Source organism: Lygodium microphyllum, chromosome 21 (genome assembly GCF_053477565.2).
Source record: "Lygodium microphyllum isolate KBCC chromosome 21, Lygodium_microphyllum_v1.1.10, whole genome shotgun sequence".
Lineage (NCBI taxonomy): Eukaryota > Viridiplantae > Streptophyta > Polypodiopsida > Schizaeales > Lygodiaceae > Lygodium > Lygodium microphyllum.
In genome coordinates, this window is record NC_141155.1 from 11,849,566 (window position 1) to 11,867,231 (window position 17,666).

General features: G+C 42.5%; 1 pseudogene; it reads left to right on the forward strand.

Moving 5' to 3' along the window:
• Positions 1 to 3,070: 3,070 nt before the first annotated feature.
• LOC148017747 (ubiquitin carboxyl-terminal hydrolase 5-like) lies at positions 3,071 to 14,880 on the forward strand (annotated as a pseudogene).
• Positions 14,881 to 17,666: the final 2,786 nt, after the last annotated feature.

Genomic DNA, 17,666 nt, shown 5'->3' on the forward strand with positions numbered 1-17,666 from the left:
TCTCGGTTGCGTAGCACCTTTTTTATTCTTGGAACCCAAACTCTATAGCCCATTTCACTCTCATCTCAATAACCCATGAAGATGCCTCTATGAGATTTCATGTCAAGTTTGGTTCTGCTATCAACAGGTACGTGTACATAGCACTCGTATCTAAAGACTCTTAAGTGGTCATATGAAGCAGGTTTGCCAAACCAAATCTCTTTAGGAATGCCACTTTTAAGTGCACAATGTGGAGATCGGTTGCAGATATGTACCGGGGTTTTAAGTGCCTCTCCCCAAAACAATTGTGGGAGATTAGATATGGACAACATGCACCGAATCTTCTCACATAAAGTAAGATTCATTTGCTCAGCCATACCATTAGATGACGGATTATAAGGAGCGGTAAGCTCCCTTTTAATCCCATTTGTATCACAAAATTTATTGAATTCTTTAGATACATACTCTCCCCCGTTATATGTTCTTATGTATTTTAATTTTAAACCCTTTTGAGTACTAACAAATGCATAAAATATTTTAAAAGCATCCAATGCCTCACTTTTTTGCTTAAGCAAGTAAACCCATAGTTTTCTAGAATGGTCATCAATAAAAGATACAAAATAACGGAAACCACTATGAGTTTTTATTGGCATGGTGCATACATCAGAATGGACTAAATCCAAGATACATGCCTTCCTAAAGGCTCTATGAGTGTATGGACTCTTTACATGTTTACCCAGAACACAATCGTCATAAAAGTCAAACTTTGAGTTTTTTACATAAACTCTTCCAAGTGAAGAAAGTGCTTGCAAACCCTTTTGGCTCATGTGTCCAAGATGCTTGTGCCATAACTCCATATGTGACTGCACTTTTGCAACTACAATACAATTTCTAGGAAGTACCTTGCTGTAGAGATAATATAGAGTCCTCTTTTTACCACCTTTAGTGACTAGCATAGGCCCTTTCTGTATCTTCCACATTCCACCACCAAAAGTCCTGAAGTAACCTTTGCTGTCTAGTTGCCCAACAGAAAGTAAACTCTTCTTGATGCGAGGTACATACCTAGCATTATGAAGGATCAATTTCTGACCATTTTCAAGGGCCAAGTGTATGGTGCCCATTCCTTCAATATCACATGCATGATTGTTACCAAGGTAGACTTTTCCAAGGTTACCTTTTGCATAGGAAGAAAAACACTCCAAAGAGGGAGTTACATGAAATGAAGCACTGCTCTCAACAATCTATGATTGTGACAAACCATCATGAGCTGAGAACAAAGAATCTATCATATCTGTTTTAGTGATAGACATGTCCTTCACAATCATAGCATGTGGATCTGAAAATGCAACTAGAAAATCAGCATCTTTATCCTCTTCTATCTCCTCAATAACAACACTAGATACCACATTTACTTTTTTTCTCTCTTTAGGAGTAGAGCTGCCATCCTTTTCTTTCTTTTTGCTTTTTGCATTAGCCTGCTTCTTGCATTTTCATTGCATAATAAGCATTCACCAATACATATACCAAGAGAAGCTGCCCTTTTACAACATTTGAAGCATCCAAGCTCAAAATTCTCCCACTCAGCAGTGAATCTGCTGCAAATTTCAATGTCCAGTCTCAAATCAACTCAAAACACATCACCAATGTGAAAAGCCCCAAAATTTTTATAGTAAAACTATCCCAATTGCATCAATTTATGTTCCTGGGGATCAAATGTGGGCAAATGTTGCAGAAATTTTATGAATTTTGCAAAAGCTCCAATTTCAGAATCCAAGAGTACACAAACTCAAAAGGAATTGGCTCAATCGAGCAAAAATTTCACTTGCATCTATAAATCCCCAAAATTTTTGAGACCCGTGCACTCAATGTCTGCAATTTATGGGTCTAGAGTCATTGAAGTATGTGACAAGCAGAAAATTTGGAAAAGCCTCAAATTTCCAAGGGCAAATTTGCATAGATTTATGATCAGTGCTTATGCGTGTGAACGCTCGGAAAAGAAGGAATAAAAATTGAAAATTTTAGATTTATTAAAGAGGGCCGTTGACCTGCCCGTGTAGCTCTAGTCAGCCCTGACCCCCGTTGACGTGTCTGTCAATTGGACATGTGCGACCCGTCAGTCCCCTGGCCTTCGTCCTTGTTGCCTACCACGCGTGCCTGGCCTCCATCCATCTCCCCTGCCACCTGGCCTTCGTTAGTCTTGTCGCCCGCCACACGTGCCTGGCCTCCGTCAGTCCATCCAGCCCCACGTTGTTGTGACACTGCGCGTCTACCATTGCAAACCTGAGGGCGGAGTTTTTCGCCAAGAATTTGAACACATTAGTCAACATGACACATGAGCACATGTAATTAGGCTAGACACAATTTCTTCAATGCATTCATAATTTTTTGTGTGGAAGCATCATTTGAATGATTGCATTACATGGTTTTTAATTGTAAACTGCATGACTAATTGGACACAAAATTCTCTTTCAAAGGCATATTTTTGTTAGGGCACAATGCATGGAAAAACAAGTTCATATGAAGGTTTTCGTTTTGAAGACTCAAGGATTAAAAGGAAAAGGTCATAATGTTGATCCGTCGCTTTGGACTTTCCCCATGTGACTTGAAATTTGGATGTTGCCAGTGCAGATGATATGTCTCTTCATAAGCGAAATTGGTTCAACATTTAGCAAACTATGAAAGCTAAAAGTTATCCGCTCATATCATGGACATTTAAGTGAAGTATTGCTACATTCGACACTTGCATTCTTTGTGGAGATGGAGGAGATTTGTTGTGTTGGCTGTGATGTGACCATTGTCCCTCTACCTTTTACACATCCTGGCATTGTCTTCTTGGCAAAGGTTGATTGTGCTCTAAAGTCAAATACTCCTCTTGCGATCAGTTTGGGATTGGACATTATTCTACTCTATTGTGGGGTCTTGTTTCAAGTTTTACAAAGGCTCAAGATGGCCATGCAAACTGGGAAGCTATTGAAAATGCTTGTAAGCCGGAATTACTATTACAATTTATCAACATCAAGATTGGCAAAGCATACTTTTTGGATGATGCACCTTCCCTTGAGACTCAACTGGTACAAGGTGATGATCTTGACATCCATTGCGTATTCGACTCACAGTCACACTGAATGAGAATCAGTTGATTGTGAAGGTTAGCAAACAGGATACTGTAGGAGAACTCTGTCAAAAAGCTCGTGAACTGTTGAATTTGAGATCTGAAACAATCCGAATATGGGATTATTTTGGAAAGATAAAACATAGCCTCATGAATGATCCCAAACAAACTCTCGAAGATGCTGATATTCAGATGGATCATGAGGTTCTTTTAGAAATACAGGTGGATGGCAGCTGGCCAGATGATAATCAGAGTTGTACCCTTGATAATGGTTCTGCTGGAAAGGGGTTAGCTTTAGTGGCAGTTGAACCTTCTAGATCAAGTTTTTCAATTGCAGGTGGGCCAACAGAAAGCAGAAACGTTGGAAGAAGCTCAAGCCCAGATGGATTTTACTCTCATCCATTTAATAGTGCATATGATGATCAAGATGGTGGATTGGCAGATCAGGGCCTCTAGGCTTAACTGGTCTTCAAAACCTTGGAAATGCTTGCTTTATGAAAAGTGCTTTGCAGTGCTTAGTTCACACAGCACAACTAGTGGATTTCTTTTTGCAAGATTACAGTCAGGAATCAATCCTCAAATCCCTCTGGGCATGGAGGGAGAGCTAGCAATAGCGTTTGGTGAACTGCTGCGAAAATTATGGGCTCATGGGAGACAGCCTGTTGCACCAAGAGCTTTTAAAGCAAAGCTGGCCTGCTTTGCTCCTCAATTCAGTGGTTACAACCAACACGATTCTCAGGAACTCCTGGCTAGTTAAAGCCATATATTAAGTCAAAAGATACAGATGGCCGCCTAGATGAGGTAGTTGCTCATGAGAATTGGGAAAATCATAAAGCACGTAATGACTCCATCATTGTGGACATCTGCCAGGGTCAATATAAGTCTACTCTCGTATGCCCGGTTTGTAATAAAGTCTCAGTTATTTTTGATCCCTTTATGTATCTGTCGCTGCCATTGCCATCCACTACTTTTCGAATTCTGACCGTAACAGTATTCTCTGGTGATGGAAGTGCTGCTCCTATGCCTTATACTTGTAGGGAAAGGTTAGGCACGGAGATCGAGGCAGACAGACCTTACGCGCAGTGAGAGAGACAGAGAGAGTGCGAGTGAGCAGAGTAGAGAGTGAACACGTTTTCGGTACAATGACGAGTGTACCACTTTAGGTTTTTAGACAGATATATGTATGAAAGTACAATGTGCTAAGGGTGTGTTCACACCTGTGCACATATAAAAGGCATGATGGCCCTTTATTCCCAACAACCTCCCACCTAAAGGTAGTGTGCCTTAAGAGGAGAAACGAATCAACTAAGTCTAGGTATGTACAAAGCTGAAATAAATATATCTATCCAACTCCCATTATCTGTCGGCAATGAGCAAACTGCTCTGCTGGAAGACCTTTCGTGAGAAGGTCTGCAGGGTTATCATCTGTATGCGCTTTGACAAGCTCAATACTCTTGCTGTCAAGTACATCTCTAATGAAGTGGTACTTCACCTGTATGTGCTTTGTCTTTGCATGAAAGACAGGATTTTGTGCTAGCATGATAGCACTCTGACTATCACAATGGAGAACAGGTAACTCTGATGCCAAGCTCTCCCACCAGGCGTGAAAGCCATAAAGCCTCCTTACATGCCTCAGTGGTAGCTACATACTCTGCCTCTGTAGTAGACAATGCAACGCACTTTTGTAGCCTGGAGATCCAAGAGACTGCTCCTCCTGTGAAAGTAAACACATACCTAGAAGTGGACTTCCTGCAGTCCGCATGACCAGCATAGTCTGCATTCGTAAAGCCAACAAGAGATGCCTTTTGCTTTCCAAAGCAGATGCATAACTCCTTTGTGCCTTTGAGGTATCTCATAATACCTTTCACTGCATCCCAATGTTTTTTGCCAGGGGTTGCCCTGTATCTGCTTACCACTCCCACTGCAAAAGCAATGTCAGGACGTGTAGCAACCATACCATACATCAAACTACCAACAGCTGAAGCATATGGTATCTTGGCCATTTTAGCCTTCTCATCATCAGATGTATGGCCGTCCTCTGCACCGAGTTTCACATATGGAGGCAATGGAACCCCAATTGTTTTCCCTCCCTCCATATTGAAACGCTGCAAAACTTTGGAGATATACTCCTGTTGAGATAGATAGAGTAAGCCTTTCGATCTATCTGTGAGTATTCGCATGCCAAGAATGTGATTTGCATCACCAAGATCCTTCATGTCAAAGCTGCCATGAAGACTTTGGTTCAATGAGTCCAAGGTATGAGTATCCCTGTTAGCAATTAGCATGTCATCTATATACAAAACCAAGATAATCAGGCTGCCATCTGCTGCCTTCTTGGTGTACAAGCAGTGATCCACTTGACTTCTATGAAAGCCTTGGGACCGCATGAATGTATCAAACTTATGATACTATTCTCTTGGTGCTTGTTTCAGCCCATACAAACTCCTTTTGAGTTTACATACCATTTTTTCTTTCCCTTGTTCAACAAACCCTTTAGGCTGTTGCATATATATGTCTTCATGTAGATCACCATGTAAAAACACAGTCTTTACATCCATTTGTATGAGCTCCATATCCTCAACTGCAACCAAACCCAAAATGGTTCTCAATGTAGTTATCTTGACTACAGGAGAGAAAATCTCATCAAAGTCAATTCCATGCTCCTGCTTGTACCCCTTTGCAACCAATTTTGCTTTGTACTTGGGTGAGGAACCAGAAGTGATCTTCATTTTGTAAATCCATTTGCATGGAAGGATTTTCTGCCCTTTAGGCAACTGCACCAAGTCCCAAGTGCCATTTTTTTCAAGAGATTCCATCTCTGACAGCATGGCTTTTTACCATTTCTTGCTGTCTTGTCTGTCCATTGCTTCCTTGAAGCAAGACGGTTCACCACAGTCTGTCAACATGACATACTCAGCCACATTAATTGCACCAGGAACATATCTGTCAGGTTGTCTAGTAGCCCTAGACGATCTCCTGACCCAGTGGTCATTATTTGTTGGCTGTTCCTGCAAATTTCCATTTTCAGCATGCTGTTCTGGCATTTTAGCCTGCAAATAGCATTAACAGCTTGTTGTCCTGGCTGTTCCTGCACATGTAATGGCTCATTTTCATGGGCAATAGCTGGCTGATCATTTCCAGCATCATTTCCTGCATTTACAGGTTCATTTACAGTAGGTATTTGCTTTGTACAACGGGCATATTTTGCTATCCAAAAGGTATTTCTTCCCAGAATACAACCCTACGGACCTCCTCAATCTTTTTGGGCTGTTTGTGCATGCGATCTTCCCGGAAGATAACGTCATTGCTGCATACTATTTTCCTTTTCTTGGGATCCCACAATTTATACTCCATTTCACCCTTGTCACCATATAGATGAGCATATGAAGGTGGCTTGCCCGACCACGCTTTTTGGGGAACTCCCTCTCCCAAAAACCTGTTTGGTGACCGATTAATCAAGTGAACAGCTGTCATAACAGCCTCTACCCAAAAACCATGGGGTAATGCAGCATGAGACAGCATCGTACGGACCTTATCGTGTATGGTCCGATTCATACGCTCTACAACTCCATTTTGGGGTGGATTATGAGGGGCAGTGAGCTCCCTCTTTATCCCTTTGCTGTCACAAAATGCCTGAAAGGCTTTGGACACATATTCCCCACCATTGTCAGAGCGAAGAAACTAAAGTGTCTTATCTGTCTGATTTTCAGCCAATACCAAGAAATTTTTAAACTTGTCAAGCACCTCATCCTTGCTACGAATAGAGTAAACCCATACTTTTCATGTAGCATCATCGACAAAGGTGACAAAATATTTCTTTCCCCCTAAAGATAATCCTGGCATTTGACATACATCCGAATGTACTAACTCTAGAGGAGAAGATTTCAAAGAAAGAGACTTTTTGTGAGAAGTCTGTGCATGTTTGCCATAAATACAATGATCACAGTGCTCAAAATCAGCATAACAAAGACAAGGCAAGTAACCCAAATGAGAAAGCACTTTCATTCCTGTTTGACTCATGTGTCCCAACCGGCCATGCCACAAAGAAACACTTGGCTGCTCGGTCACGGCAACAACATGGTCACGCACACTAGATACATGAAGTGGATACAACGTATCACTCTTGCAACCTCTGGTAATAACCCTAGATCCCTTACAGATCTTCCATTTTCCATTACCAAAGGTGGTATGAAAACCATCATCATCTAGCTGCCCTGTGCTAATCAAGCTCTTCTTGAGCTGAGGTACATGCCGTACATGCTGAAGTGCAAAGACAGAGCCATGCTGAAACTGTAACTACACACTGCCAATACCCGGAATCTCACATGCATAGTTGCCCCCAAGATGGACAACACCATGTCGACCCCCTGTATAGGCGGAAAATTACTCACGATGAGGTGTGACATGAAAGGAAACACCTGAATCAAGAATCCAAGTATGCATGTCACAATCTGTATCTGCAAGTAGAGCATATGCACCAAAATGTGAAGAGACAGAGTACATCACTCCCACTGTCACTGTCATGAGTGACTACATTTACCTCTTCAACTTTTGCACTGCTCTTCTTAGACTGGCTGTCCTTCTTCTCTTCCTTGCAGTCATCTGTCTTCTTGCCTTTTCCTTTCTCTTTCTTTCATTTGTAGCAGTCACATTTAAAGTGACCCTTCTTGCCACAATGATGGTATTCAACATCTTTGCTACGTGATTTACTGCATCCCTTGCCATCATATTTGCCCTTTTGCTGTGATCTGCCCCTAGTATGCAAAGCACTGGAAGACTTACTGGATGCATTATTCTGCCGATTCATCTCTTCCATAAGTAGAGCACTCTCTATATCAGCATACAGAAGGATCACATTAGAATTGCTCATAGCAGTCCTGAATGTATCCCAACTCTCTGGTAGAGTGCAAAGCAAGAAAGTAGCCTTAAATTTCTCATCAATCATGAACTTCAAGGCAACCAGCTGGCTGAAAATGGAGTTAAACTCACTCAAGTGAGTAGACATTGTTGTACCTTCTTTCATACGCAAATCCACAAGCTTTTTCAGCCAATACACTTTACTTACAGCACTCTTCTGTGCATACAGTTCTTCTAGTCTAGTCCATATAGCATATGCAGAATCCAAACCTTCAATGTTGAAGAGCAAGGCATCAGAAATCGATAGCTCTATGGTTGAGCGTGCAAGCTCATTCAACTCATTCCAATCGTCCCAATCCATGTCCGCAGGCTTTGCCCCTTTAGTTTTGATCGGCCTTTAGTTTTGATCGGCTTTGCCTGCTTCTTTTGTAACAGGATATTGTAGCATTGTTTTTGCCACACTACAAAATTATGTGTACCTTCAAGCTTCTTTATATGCATCAAATTACTGCTGTCATTGCTGCCAGCCATGGTTTTCAGCCCAAATGTGACAAAAAAAACCCAGTAAATGCAGGCCCAAACTGCCACCCAAGTGACCAAGGTACAAACAAATACCAATCAGCAATAAATGACCACGCAGAAGTACAGATTTCAGATCTGTAATTAAGTTTTCAGAAGCTTTAAACCAAGTGATACAACATTATCCAACTGATTACAGCTGTTCCAAAAGGCATGCACATCACATTACATGAGAAATCCCAAAATTTCAGCTGCAATTTCTGTTGTACATGTATCCATGGGCATAAAATTCGACATGAACGGTCAAAAGCCCCAAAATTTTGTGCTCAAAGCATGAAACACACATCTACATTTCCTTTGTCATACATAGGACTGTTCAGTTTTGCCAAAATAAAGCAATTTCAGCAAAACCCCCAAATTTTACCAAGTGTTGATGTCCAAATTGTGCGGAATTCAACCTGCATGTACATAAAATGACCAAATGCTGCACAAATTTTGCCCAAATCACAAAAGTCCCAAATTGCACGGGGTCCAATGTGCCTCAATGTCGAGAAATTGGGTCAATTTCAGCCCAATTTGTGCATGTACATGAAAAGCCCCAAATGTCGGGGACAAAATGTCACAAATTCTTGCAATTTCTAAGATAAATATCACTGTTGCATCTTGCTCGCACCAAATCTTGACAAATCCCCAAATTTTCCAAGTCTTGCGTGTACTAATTTCAGTGAAATTGCTAAAATGTGAAAAGCCTCGAAATCCCCGGGCAAATGTGTACAGACTTTGTAATTTCTGAGTCAAATTGTCCAATTCTGTATTGAGATCCCCAGATTCGAGAAAAGCCCCAAATTTCTGAGCCGATTGTGCACAGATCTGAGATTTTGTGCTTACGCCTGCGAAACCCCGTCAGTGGGTGAAGCAATTTAAAAAAAAAAAGAAATTTTTGAAAAAGTTCTAATAAGGACGGGTCCGTTGACCCGCCAGGCGTCACCGTGAGCCTGGACCCCACCGGTTGATCGCGCTCGTCAGTGCCTGCTGCAGTTGCGTTGCCTGACCGTCACGCCGCCTGTTCGCTGTTCGCACTGGTCGTCGTGCCCGCCCTGCAGTCGCCGTCAATAGCTGTAGTCGTCGTGTATAGGTCGCTCGTCGCTCTCTGAATCGTGCAGCATCTGTGGTCAGCAGTGCCATGTTACCACACTTGCTTTCTGTTGTGGTCGCTGCCCGCTGGCCCCCTCTGTGAGTCCCGCTGCTGCGCCTGTTTGACGCCTGCTACTGCTCGTCAACTGCTGCGTGGATTGGCGACTGTTGCGAGGTTGGACGACTATCGCTCACGTCAAATGCTGCCTGTCGTGACCTGTCCGTTGACTCTCCTGCTCGACTTTGACTACCCATGATGCCTGCAGCTCACGACTTGCTCATTTGTCCTGTTCGAACTCTGAGAGGCACGAACGCCTCAACCGTAGCTCTAATATCAGTTTGTAGGGAAAGGTTAGACATGAAGATCGAGGCAAATAGAACTTACGCGCAGTGAGAGAGACAGAGAGAGTGTGAGTGAGCAGAGTAGAGAGTGAACACGTTTTGTGGTATAATGACGAGTGTACCACTTTAGGTTTTTAGATAGATATATGTATGAAAGTACAATGTGCTAAGGGTGTGTTTACACCCGTGCACATATAGAAGGCACAATGGCCCTTTATTCCCAACAATACTGTTACTATATCCAAGCAAGGCAGGTGCAAAGATCTTGTCATAGCCATTGGAAAGGCTTGCAGTTTGCGTGATGATGGACGGCTCATGCTAAAAGGGCTCTACGGTCATTGCCAGTTCTGGATTCTAGAGGATATCGACACTCGTCTTGAGAGACCTCGTCGCTGTGGAATGACAGAAAACAGAGGCACCTGCTACATCCAGGATATCTTGGAAACAACTGGATATTTTGTTAATGGCTTGAAGTTCAAAGGATTGTATTGATGCTAGGTTTGATGTTGTGGAGCTGAGTGCTAGCACTCTAGATTTTCTTGAGGAGGACTTCTTATGGTTGATATGAATCTTCAGATGTAGAGAATGCCTTGTCCTAGTAGCTACAGAGAGATATAGATGCTCTTATTAAGAGAGCCGAAAGATGCTTGGAAGTTGGTGCCGATATGATTATGTTTGAAGCCGATGGATTAAAAACAAAATAAAAACGTTGATTTTTGATGTACGGATTTGAAAGCAAAGATGATTGGCGGTGATGATGAACGTGTTGATGGCCGCATTAAAGATAAAAAGCTTAACAATTCTTTTCAATTTACTTCGATAAAAGATTTAAGCTTTATTAAAAGCATTAAGCATTAAAAAAAAATTAAAAAAATCTAAAGCTTTTTAAAAAGCATATCAACGTATGAGTTACTTGGAAAACTATTTAAGAGGGTGCTCTTGGGGAGAGAGGGGGCCCATAAAAAAATCAAGTGTGTAAGGCTAGAGGTTGAGCTTGTATCCCTTGCATTCTTTGAAGACCATCATTGAATTTCGGAGAGAAGGCTTGAGGACGAGCTTTAAGCCCCTCACCTACATCGAAGATCTCATCATCGCGAGTCGCTATGAAGATTGGCTTGAGTTGAGCTTAAAGCTTCTCGCCTATTTTTTCGAAGATTGTCAACAAATTCCGTACGACATCAAGCTTTTGAGTCGAGCTTCGTGCTCCTCGAAATTTCTCCATAAAATTTTATCATCCCACCTTCTCTTATCTCTCAGATTGAGAATTCATCCTTTTCTTTCCCATAACTATTTTGATCTAATCTGAAAGTCTTATGAACCTGTAACTTGCATATATCAAGAATTTGTTTTCTCATTCAAAATTCTTCTAGATAAGTTTTATTTTGTTGAATTCTCCCATCTCAAAGCGTCCCTGTAGCGAGCGACTTTCACGAACTCCTTGTGTAAATTCTGTGTGACAAGATGCCAGTCCTGTCCACTGTTGCACTCCCGCTTGGCGCTTATTGATCCGCCCTAGCCTTGCGTGTTGGTCCTGCCCACTTGTGGCCGCGTGCAGGTTTCGTCAATTTGACCATTGTCTGATATTTGCCTGCACTGCTTGTCAGCAGCCTAGGCTTGATGACTGTTGTTGCTCCATAGCTAGTGCATGTGCGCTGACTATGGCTATCGACTCCAGCTGACGACTATTGCCTATGATTGTCGATGTTGCAGTTGCCTGCGTGGACCATCAGCTTTGATACCGGTTTGATGAGTATGAGTAGAAGTAGAGAGAGAGAGCGCACACGTCAATCGAGGTGCATGAGGAGCTTGAGTGTGAGAGTGAGAGTCAACAGATAGGTGTGTACCAGCGTGGTATACACAAAGAACAAAAGAATGTATTTATACTTAGGATACGGTACACTTACACCTGCTAGGGTGAATTCACATGTGTAAAGTAATATATACACGGTAGATACATGGGAGAGCGTAAAGGGCCTTTACACCCAACACAATTAAGCCCTAGCAGTCGGTGGACCTTCCAGAGACTTTAGCAGATGGAGAGCGACGAGGCGAGATCCGGTGTCCTCCTCGTTGGGCACGTGACACTCTTTGTGATGTAGGGATTGATGGGGTCCTTGAGGAGTGGCAGCCGTAGGATAACTTGCAGCGTTCTTGGAGGAACCAGACACACCACATTGAGCTTGTGTACACTAATTACTGTTTGATGATTTGTGCCATGCAGGATCGGGAGTCCACTTCCATGAAGGAGACTTTACAGCATGATCATTGGCGGAGAGTGATGGAGCAAGAGCTTGAGTCGATTAAGAAGAATGGCACTTGGTACCTTGTGCCTAAGCCTTCTCATAAGAAGATCATTGGAGTCAAATGAGTCTTCAAGTCCCAAGTACTGTAGTGATGGCATGTTGGACAATCACAAGGCTCACTTTGTTGTTAAAGTTTTTGCGCAGTGCCCAAGCATTGATTTCCATGATACTTTTGCCCCTACAACTTAGATGGCTACTATTCGTGCAGTTCTTGCCTTGGCTAGCCGTAGGAGATTGCCGGTCTATCAACTCGATGTGAAATTTGTCTTCTTGAATGGGGAGTTGAAGGAGGAGAGCTATGTTGACTAGCGTCTAGGCTTCGGTTCTTCTGATGATAAGGTGTACAGGTTGAGGAAGGTTCTCTATGGCCTTAAGTTGGCTCCCCATACTTGGAATGAGAATATTGACTCGTTCCTCTAGGAGAGATTGGGGTATCAACATTCCAAGGCGGACCCCCAACTTTATGTTCACACCTCAGGTGGAGGTGGTGTGTTGTTTGTCCTTTATGTGGACGACTTGATTGTGACAAGTGACCATGTCAAGATGGTCGAGCAGATGAAGGTAGCACTTCATAAGAAGTTTGAGATGACGGATATGGGACTTTTTCATTTCTTTCTAGGTCATGAGATCTATCAAACTTCGAGTGGGATCTTTCTATCCTAGTAGCGGTATGTGCTGGAGCTCTTGACTACGTGATCCCAAGGGAAGATGAAGAATGAAAAGGCTTTTTGCCAAGGTGTGTGAAGGACCATACAATGAGTAGGGACCCCCTTTGAAGTTGGAGCAATGGGATTTCCCTCTAAAGCCCCCTTTGATTCCCCCTCTGATAGAGAGAGGGAATCTTAAAACTCATGGATCATGGCTTTCAATGCATTTGATGAAGAAGGAAATGCCTTTGATAGTGCCGAAGAAGGTATCTAGGGCTATAATGTAACAGAAGCTAGATAGCTACTAGAGGTGGCCTCTTGAACTTGAGTAGAAGAGGGTGTAGTAGTGCCTAAGGAGCCATGGGTGGGCAAAACAGCCTTTGGCTCTCAGCGGAGGAGATTGTGAAGCTGAAGGAGTTGAATAACCCCTGGGCCCTATAACTTGAAGGAGTAGACTGTTGAGGAGATGGTACCCAACAACCATTGTCTTCCGGTGGAGTGAACTGTAGAATTGTGGGCCGTGGAAGCCATTGAACTTGAAAATAGGTGGGGGAAATTGCCATAGCACATTGTGGGGCCCTCCAAGAGGACTTGCCTTGTGAGATCTTAGAGCCTTCTTTTGCTTGTAAGGTCTTAATGTACATCATATGTGTTTTATTGGCCACATGGATCTCATTTGATATACAAGTTAGCCATTAATTGATCATGGTTTGCCTCCAGCAGTGGAATATGCAAGTAGGCAAGAAGGGGCTACTGTAAGTGCAGCAAAAATAGTCCCTAGATGGTTGTTACAGACTCTCTAGGAGAGTAAGTTCGATGCTCTCTTACCTCAGTGTACTAGAAAGGCTTCTAGATAGGTAGCACATGATGCAGAGGGGGACACATTTGGTTGAAAGTACGGAAGCAAAGGCTCCTTTTGATGAGCATGTGTTTATGGGTTCACTATTGGATTATGATAAGCCTACAGGCTACTTCCTTTGATGAAGCCCAACAAGATGCACATTGGTTGCAGGCCATGCAAGAAGTTTTGGATTCTATTGCCACTAATGGTACTTGGGATCTCATTCAGTTGCTGCCCAAGAAGAAAGCTAATGGCACCAAATGGGTTTTCAAACTCAAGTGCAAGGGTGATGGCACCGTTGACAAGTATAAGGCACGCTTGGTAGCAAAAGGCTATGCCTAGAAGAAAGGCATCGATTATGAGGAGACATTTGCTTCTATATCCTGCCAATGAGGTTTGTTCTTGCTATGGTTGCACATTATGGTTGGAAAGTACATTGGTTGGACATAAAGAAAACATTCTTGAATGGTGCCCTTCATGAGGATGTCTATGCTTCCAGGGCTTGTGGTGAAAGGAAAAGAGCACTTGGTTTGCAAGTTGCATAAGGCTCTTTATGGATTGAAAGAGGCTCCTTGTGCAAGGTATTCAAAAATTGATGCTTATTTGACCAGCATTGGGTAAAAAAATAGTCCAACTGCTTCCACTCTTTGCATTAAGAATGAAGGGGGAGACTTGCTGGTTATCATTCTTTATGTGGATGATATGCTACTAAATGGACCTAGAAAGGATAAAATTGCAAATTTTAAGGTTGATTTGAAACATGCTTTGCTATGTCAAATATGGGTTGCTTACACTATTATTTGGAGATTCGATTCACTCAAAATCAGTGTGGTATTATCATGTCAGAGTCACAATATGTGAACAAGGTTTTGCTTGGGATCAAGATGTAAGACTGTAGACATATGAGCACTTTGATGGAGCTAGGGCTGAAGCTGTCCATGCATGATGGTAACGAGATGTCTAATGTTGCAATTTATAGCCAAGCTGTTGGCTGTCTTATTTGTCTTTGCAATACACACCTTGACATACAATTTGTAGTATCTTAGGTGAATAGATTTATGCGCAGTCCACAGACAAGTACATTGCCAAGTTGTTAAGCAAATCTTTCACTATTTGCAAGGTACTCAGATGCATGCACTACTACTTCCCAAGAAAGGGGGGGGGGGGGGGGGGGGGAGACTTGCAACTACAAGCTTACATCGATTTAGATTGGGCTGGTGACTCAAACACTCAGTAGTCTGCTAGTGGACATTGTTTCTTTCTAGGCCGTTCTTGCATTTCATGGCTTAGTGTGAGAGTGCACAACCGAAGAAGGACATGAACATGGAGAGAGAGAGAGAGAGAGAGAGAGAGAGAGAGAGAGAGAGAGACAGGAAGAAGAAGAAAGGAAGATGTTATATTAATAAGGTAAATTATGGGAAATAGGCACGAGGGATGACCGTCTGGGGCCTTGGGCGCCCGAACGGGGTTTAGGGGAGCCTAGAATTAAAGAGAGTCCAGGAATAGTAGGACTCACCAACAAGTGACGGCTGGCAATCGGATCACGATGAGAGTTGCTAGCAATAACTAGGCAAGGCTGGGAGGAAAAAGAGGATCTCGTGCCCTTTGAGTATCGGACTGTGTACTCTTCCGTTCTCTTTATCTTATCAGTCTTATATATAACAGAAGAGATCTACACTAACTGAATAATGAATGCTGAATACAACAATGTGCACCAATCAGTCCTTGCATGTAGCCTGAGGCATCAGTGAAGGCACCAGATCAAGCTGAGAATGATAATGGCAGCAGCAGCACTAGAGAGGAGTATGCTGGAGTCAGTGAGGGCACTAGATCAAGCTGAGAATGATGATGGCAGCAGCAACACTAGAGAGGAGGAGTATGCTGGAGTCAGAGGAGCAACCTGCAGAAGATAATCTGCCCCAGCCAACAAATTTGCTATATATGGTAGAAAATATGGTAAACTGGCCGACTCGATGCTGGTCGACTGGCTGCCACCTAGCTGATTTCATCGGCAGCATATAAAAATGCTGAAAAATGCAGTGGCGTGGCAGAAAAATCCCAGGGGGAAAAACAATGTCTAATAGGGTGGCACAGGCTGGGAAATGCAGAAAATGCACAAGAAACTTGACTGGAAGAAGAAATGCACACTAAAATGCCAAAGCTACCATGTCTTTGTCACTCTGACAAGAGCTCACAATCAGGAGATGATAGACATACAATTCTAAAATGGACTGGCTAACAGAAACAACCTATAGTGGCTATGTCGTCTGTGAGGCAAAGTATAGGGCAGCTTTCCAGCAATAGTTGAATATGTATGGCTGCCTAGATTATTGATTGATCTACAAATCTCATTGGAGGGTCCTACACCGAATTTTTTAAATTGTCAAAGTCCTATTGCAGTAGCACGAAATCCTATGTTTCTTGCTCACACGAAACACACTGAGGTTCACTGTGATTATGTCAGAGAAAGATATCATGCAGGAGAGATCAGCTTGATGTATGTTTCTACACAGGAAAGTATTGCTGACATTTTCCTTGAACTTACTAACCTTTGGTGATTGATCTTCCTTGTACTTCATCACATTGGCACTAAAGGGGGATACTAGAATTTGCCAATTTTGGGTAGTGCCCAATGTAATTTTTGTGGTGTGGACATTTATAAAAGTGTCAATGTATGGTGTGTACACCTAGTGTCTTAGGATATTAAAGTAGTGACACTTGGCACTAGGGTAAATAAACCTGATTGTAGTTAGTTGGTGGAAGTGTGGTTAGGTCAACCTTAGGCCTCAACCTTATTTGTACTTTTATCTATCTTTTCAGTTCAGCAACCAAGTACACTCTTGTTCAGCTCACATAGTCTATTGTTCATCGTCTACTCTCTTGTTTCTCTCGTCAATAGTTGGCTGCATTCTCTCACATTTGAGGTAGGATCCCCTTGGACCCCCTTTGAGATTTATAAGCCTCAATCTCGAGTTCATCATTCTTATCTTGAGGGGAAAAAGTGAAAGTATGGTTTAAAGGTGTATCTACAACACTACGATCGTGATTGGAATCATGATCATGAGCTTGTCCACTGTGAGATCCACATTTGTGTTGGAACCCCCTTTGACCCGCTTTGAGATTGATGAGCCTCAATCTCGAGTTCATCATACATACGCTAGTTGTCTTTGTGATGTGGCCCTTCTATGTACAATAATTGCATGCAGGAGCCCCCCTTTGCAGTGAAATTGTTGTTGTTATGAGATGCAGCCTTGACCAGGACCCTTAGAAGACACAAGGAACAAAGAGGCAATAATCTCCTTTTAGAACATAATGTGAAATGTAGGTAGTTTACTCAACTTCTTTTGGCATTTTAATATTGATGGTGGCCTTGAAAGCATGAAAGGAATCGCAAAGCTTATTCTTAGCTCCTTTCTTAAGTTGGCCCATCAAATAAATATATTGCTAAGACTTGAAAAAGTTAGGTGCTATCAAAAGTCGGGGTAGTGAGGGAAGTGTGAGAAATTGCTATAATAGACTACATAAACACAAGGAAGAAAGAGAAACATTGCAAATAGCAAATGAACTCAAGAAGAGAATGCTTAGAAAATGGAATCCATATATCAATGCACAAGACAATACAAGCTTGGGTGACCACATCCAAGCAGTGGGTGATTAAGCTAACACCAAGGTGTGTCGGAAAGACATGGATGTCAATGTCGCTCATACCAATCAGCGAAAACAAAAAGTAGCCAAAGTAGCTCTTAGTGGTTGTCAAGAATGAGCTCCGCGGAAAGCACAACGTGACCATGGATTCCCTACCTTTGGTTAGACCACCAAATTGTCCTCATGTAAGCTCTAAGCCCGCTCTCTATCAAACAAAACAACTCATCATGAACTTGGATGTTGATCCCAGCTCTTGGATATCAAGACTTCCGAGACCTCAATGCATG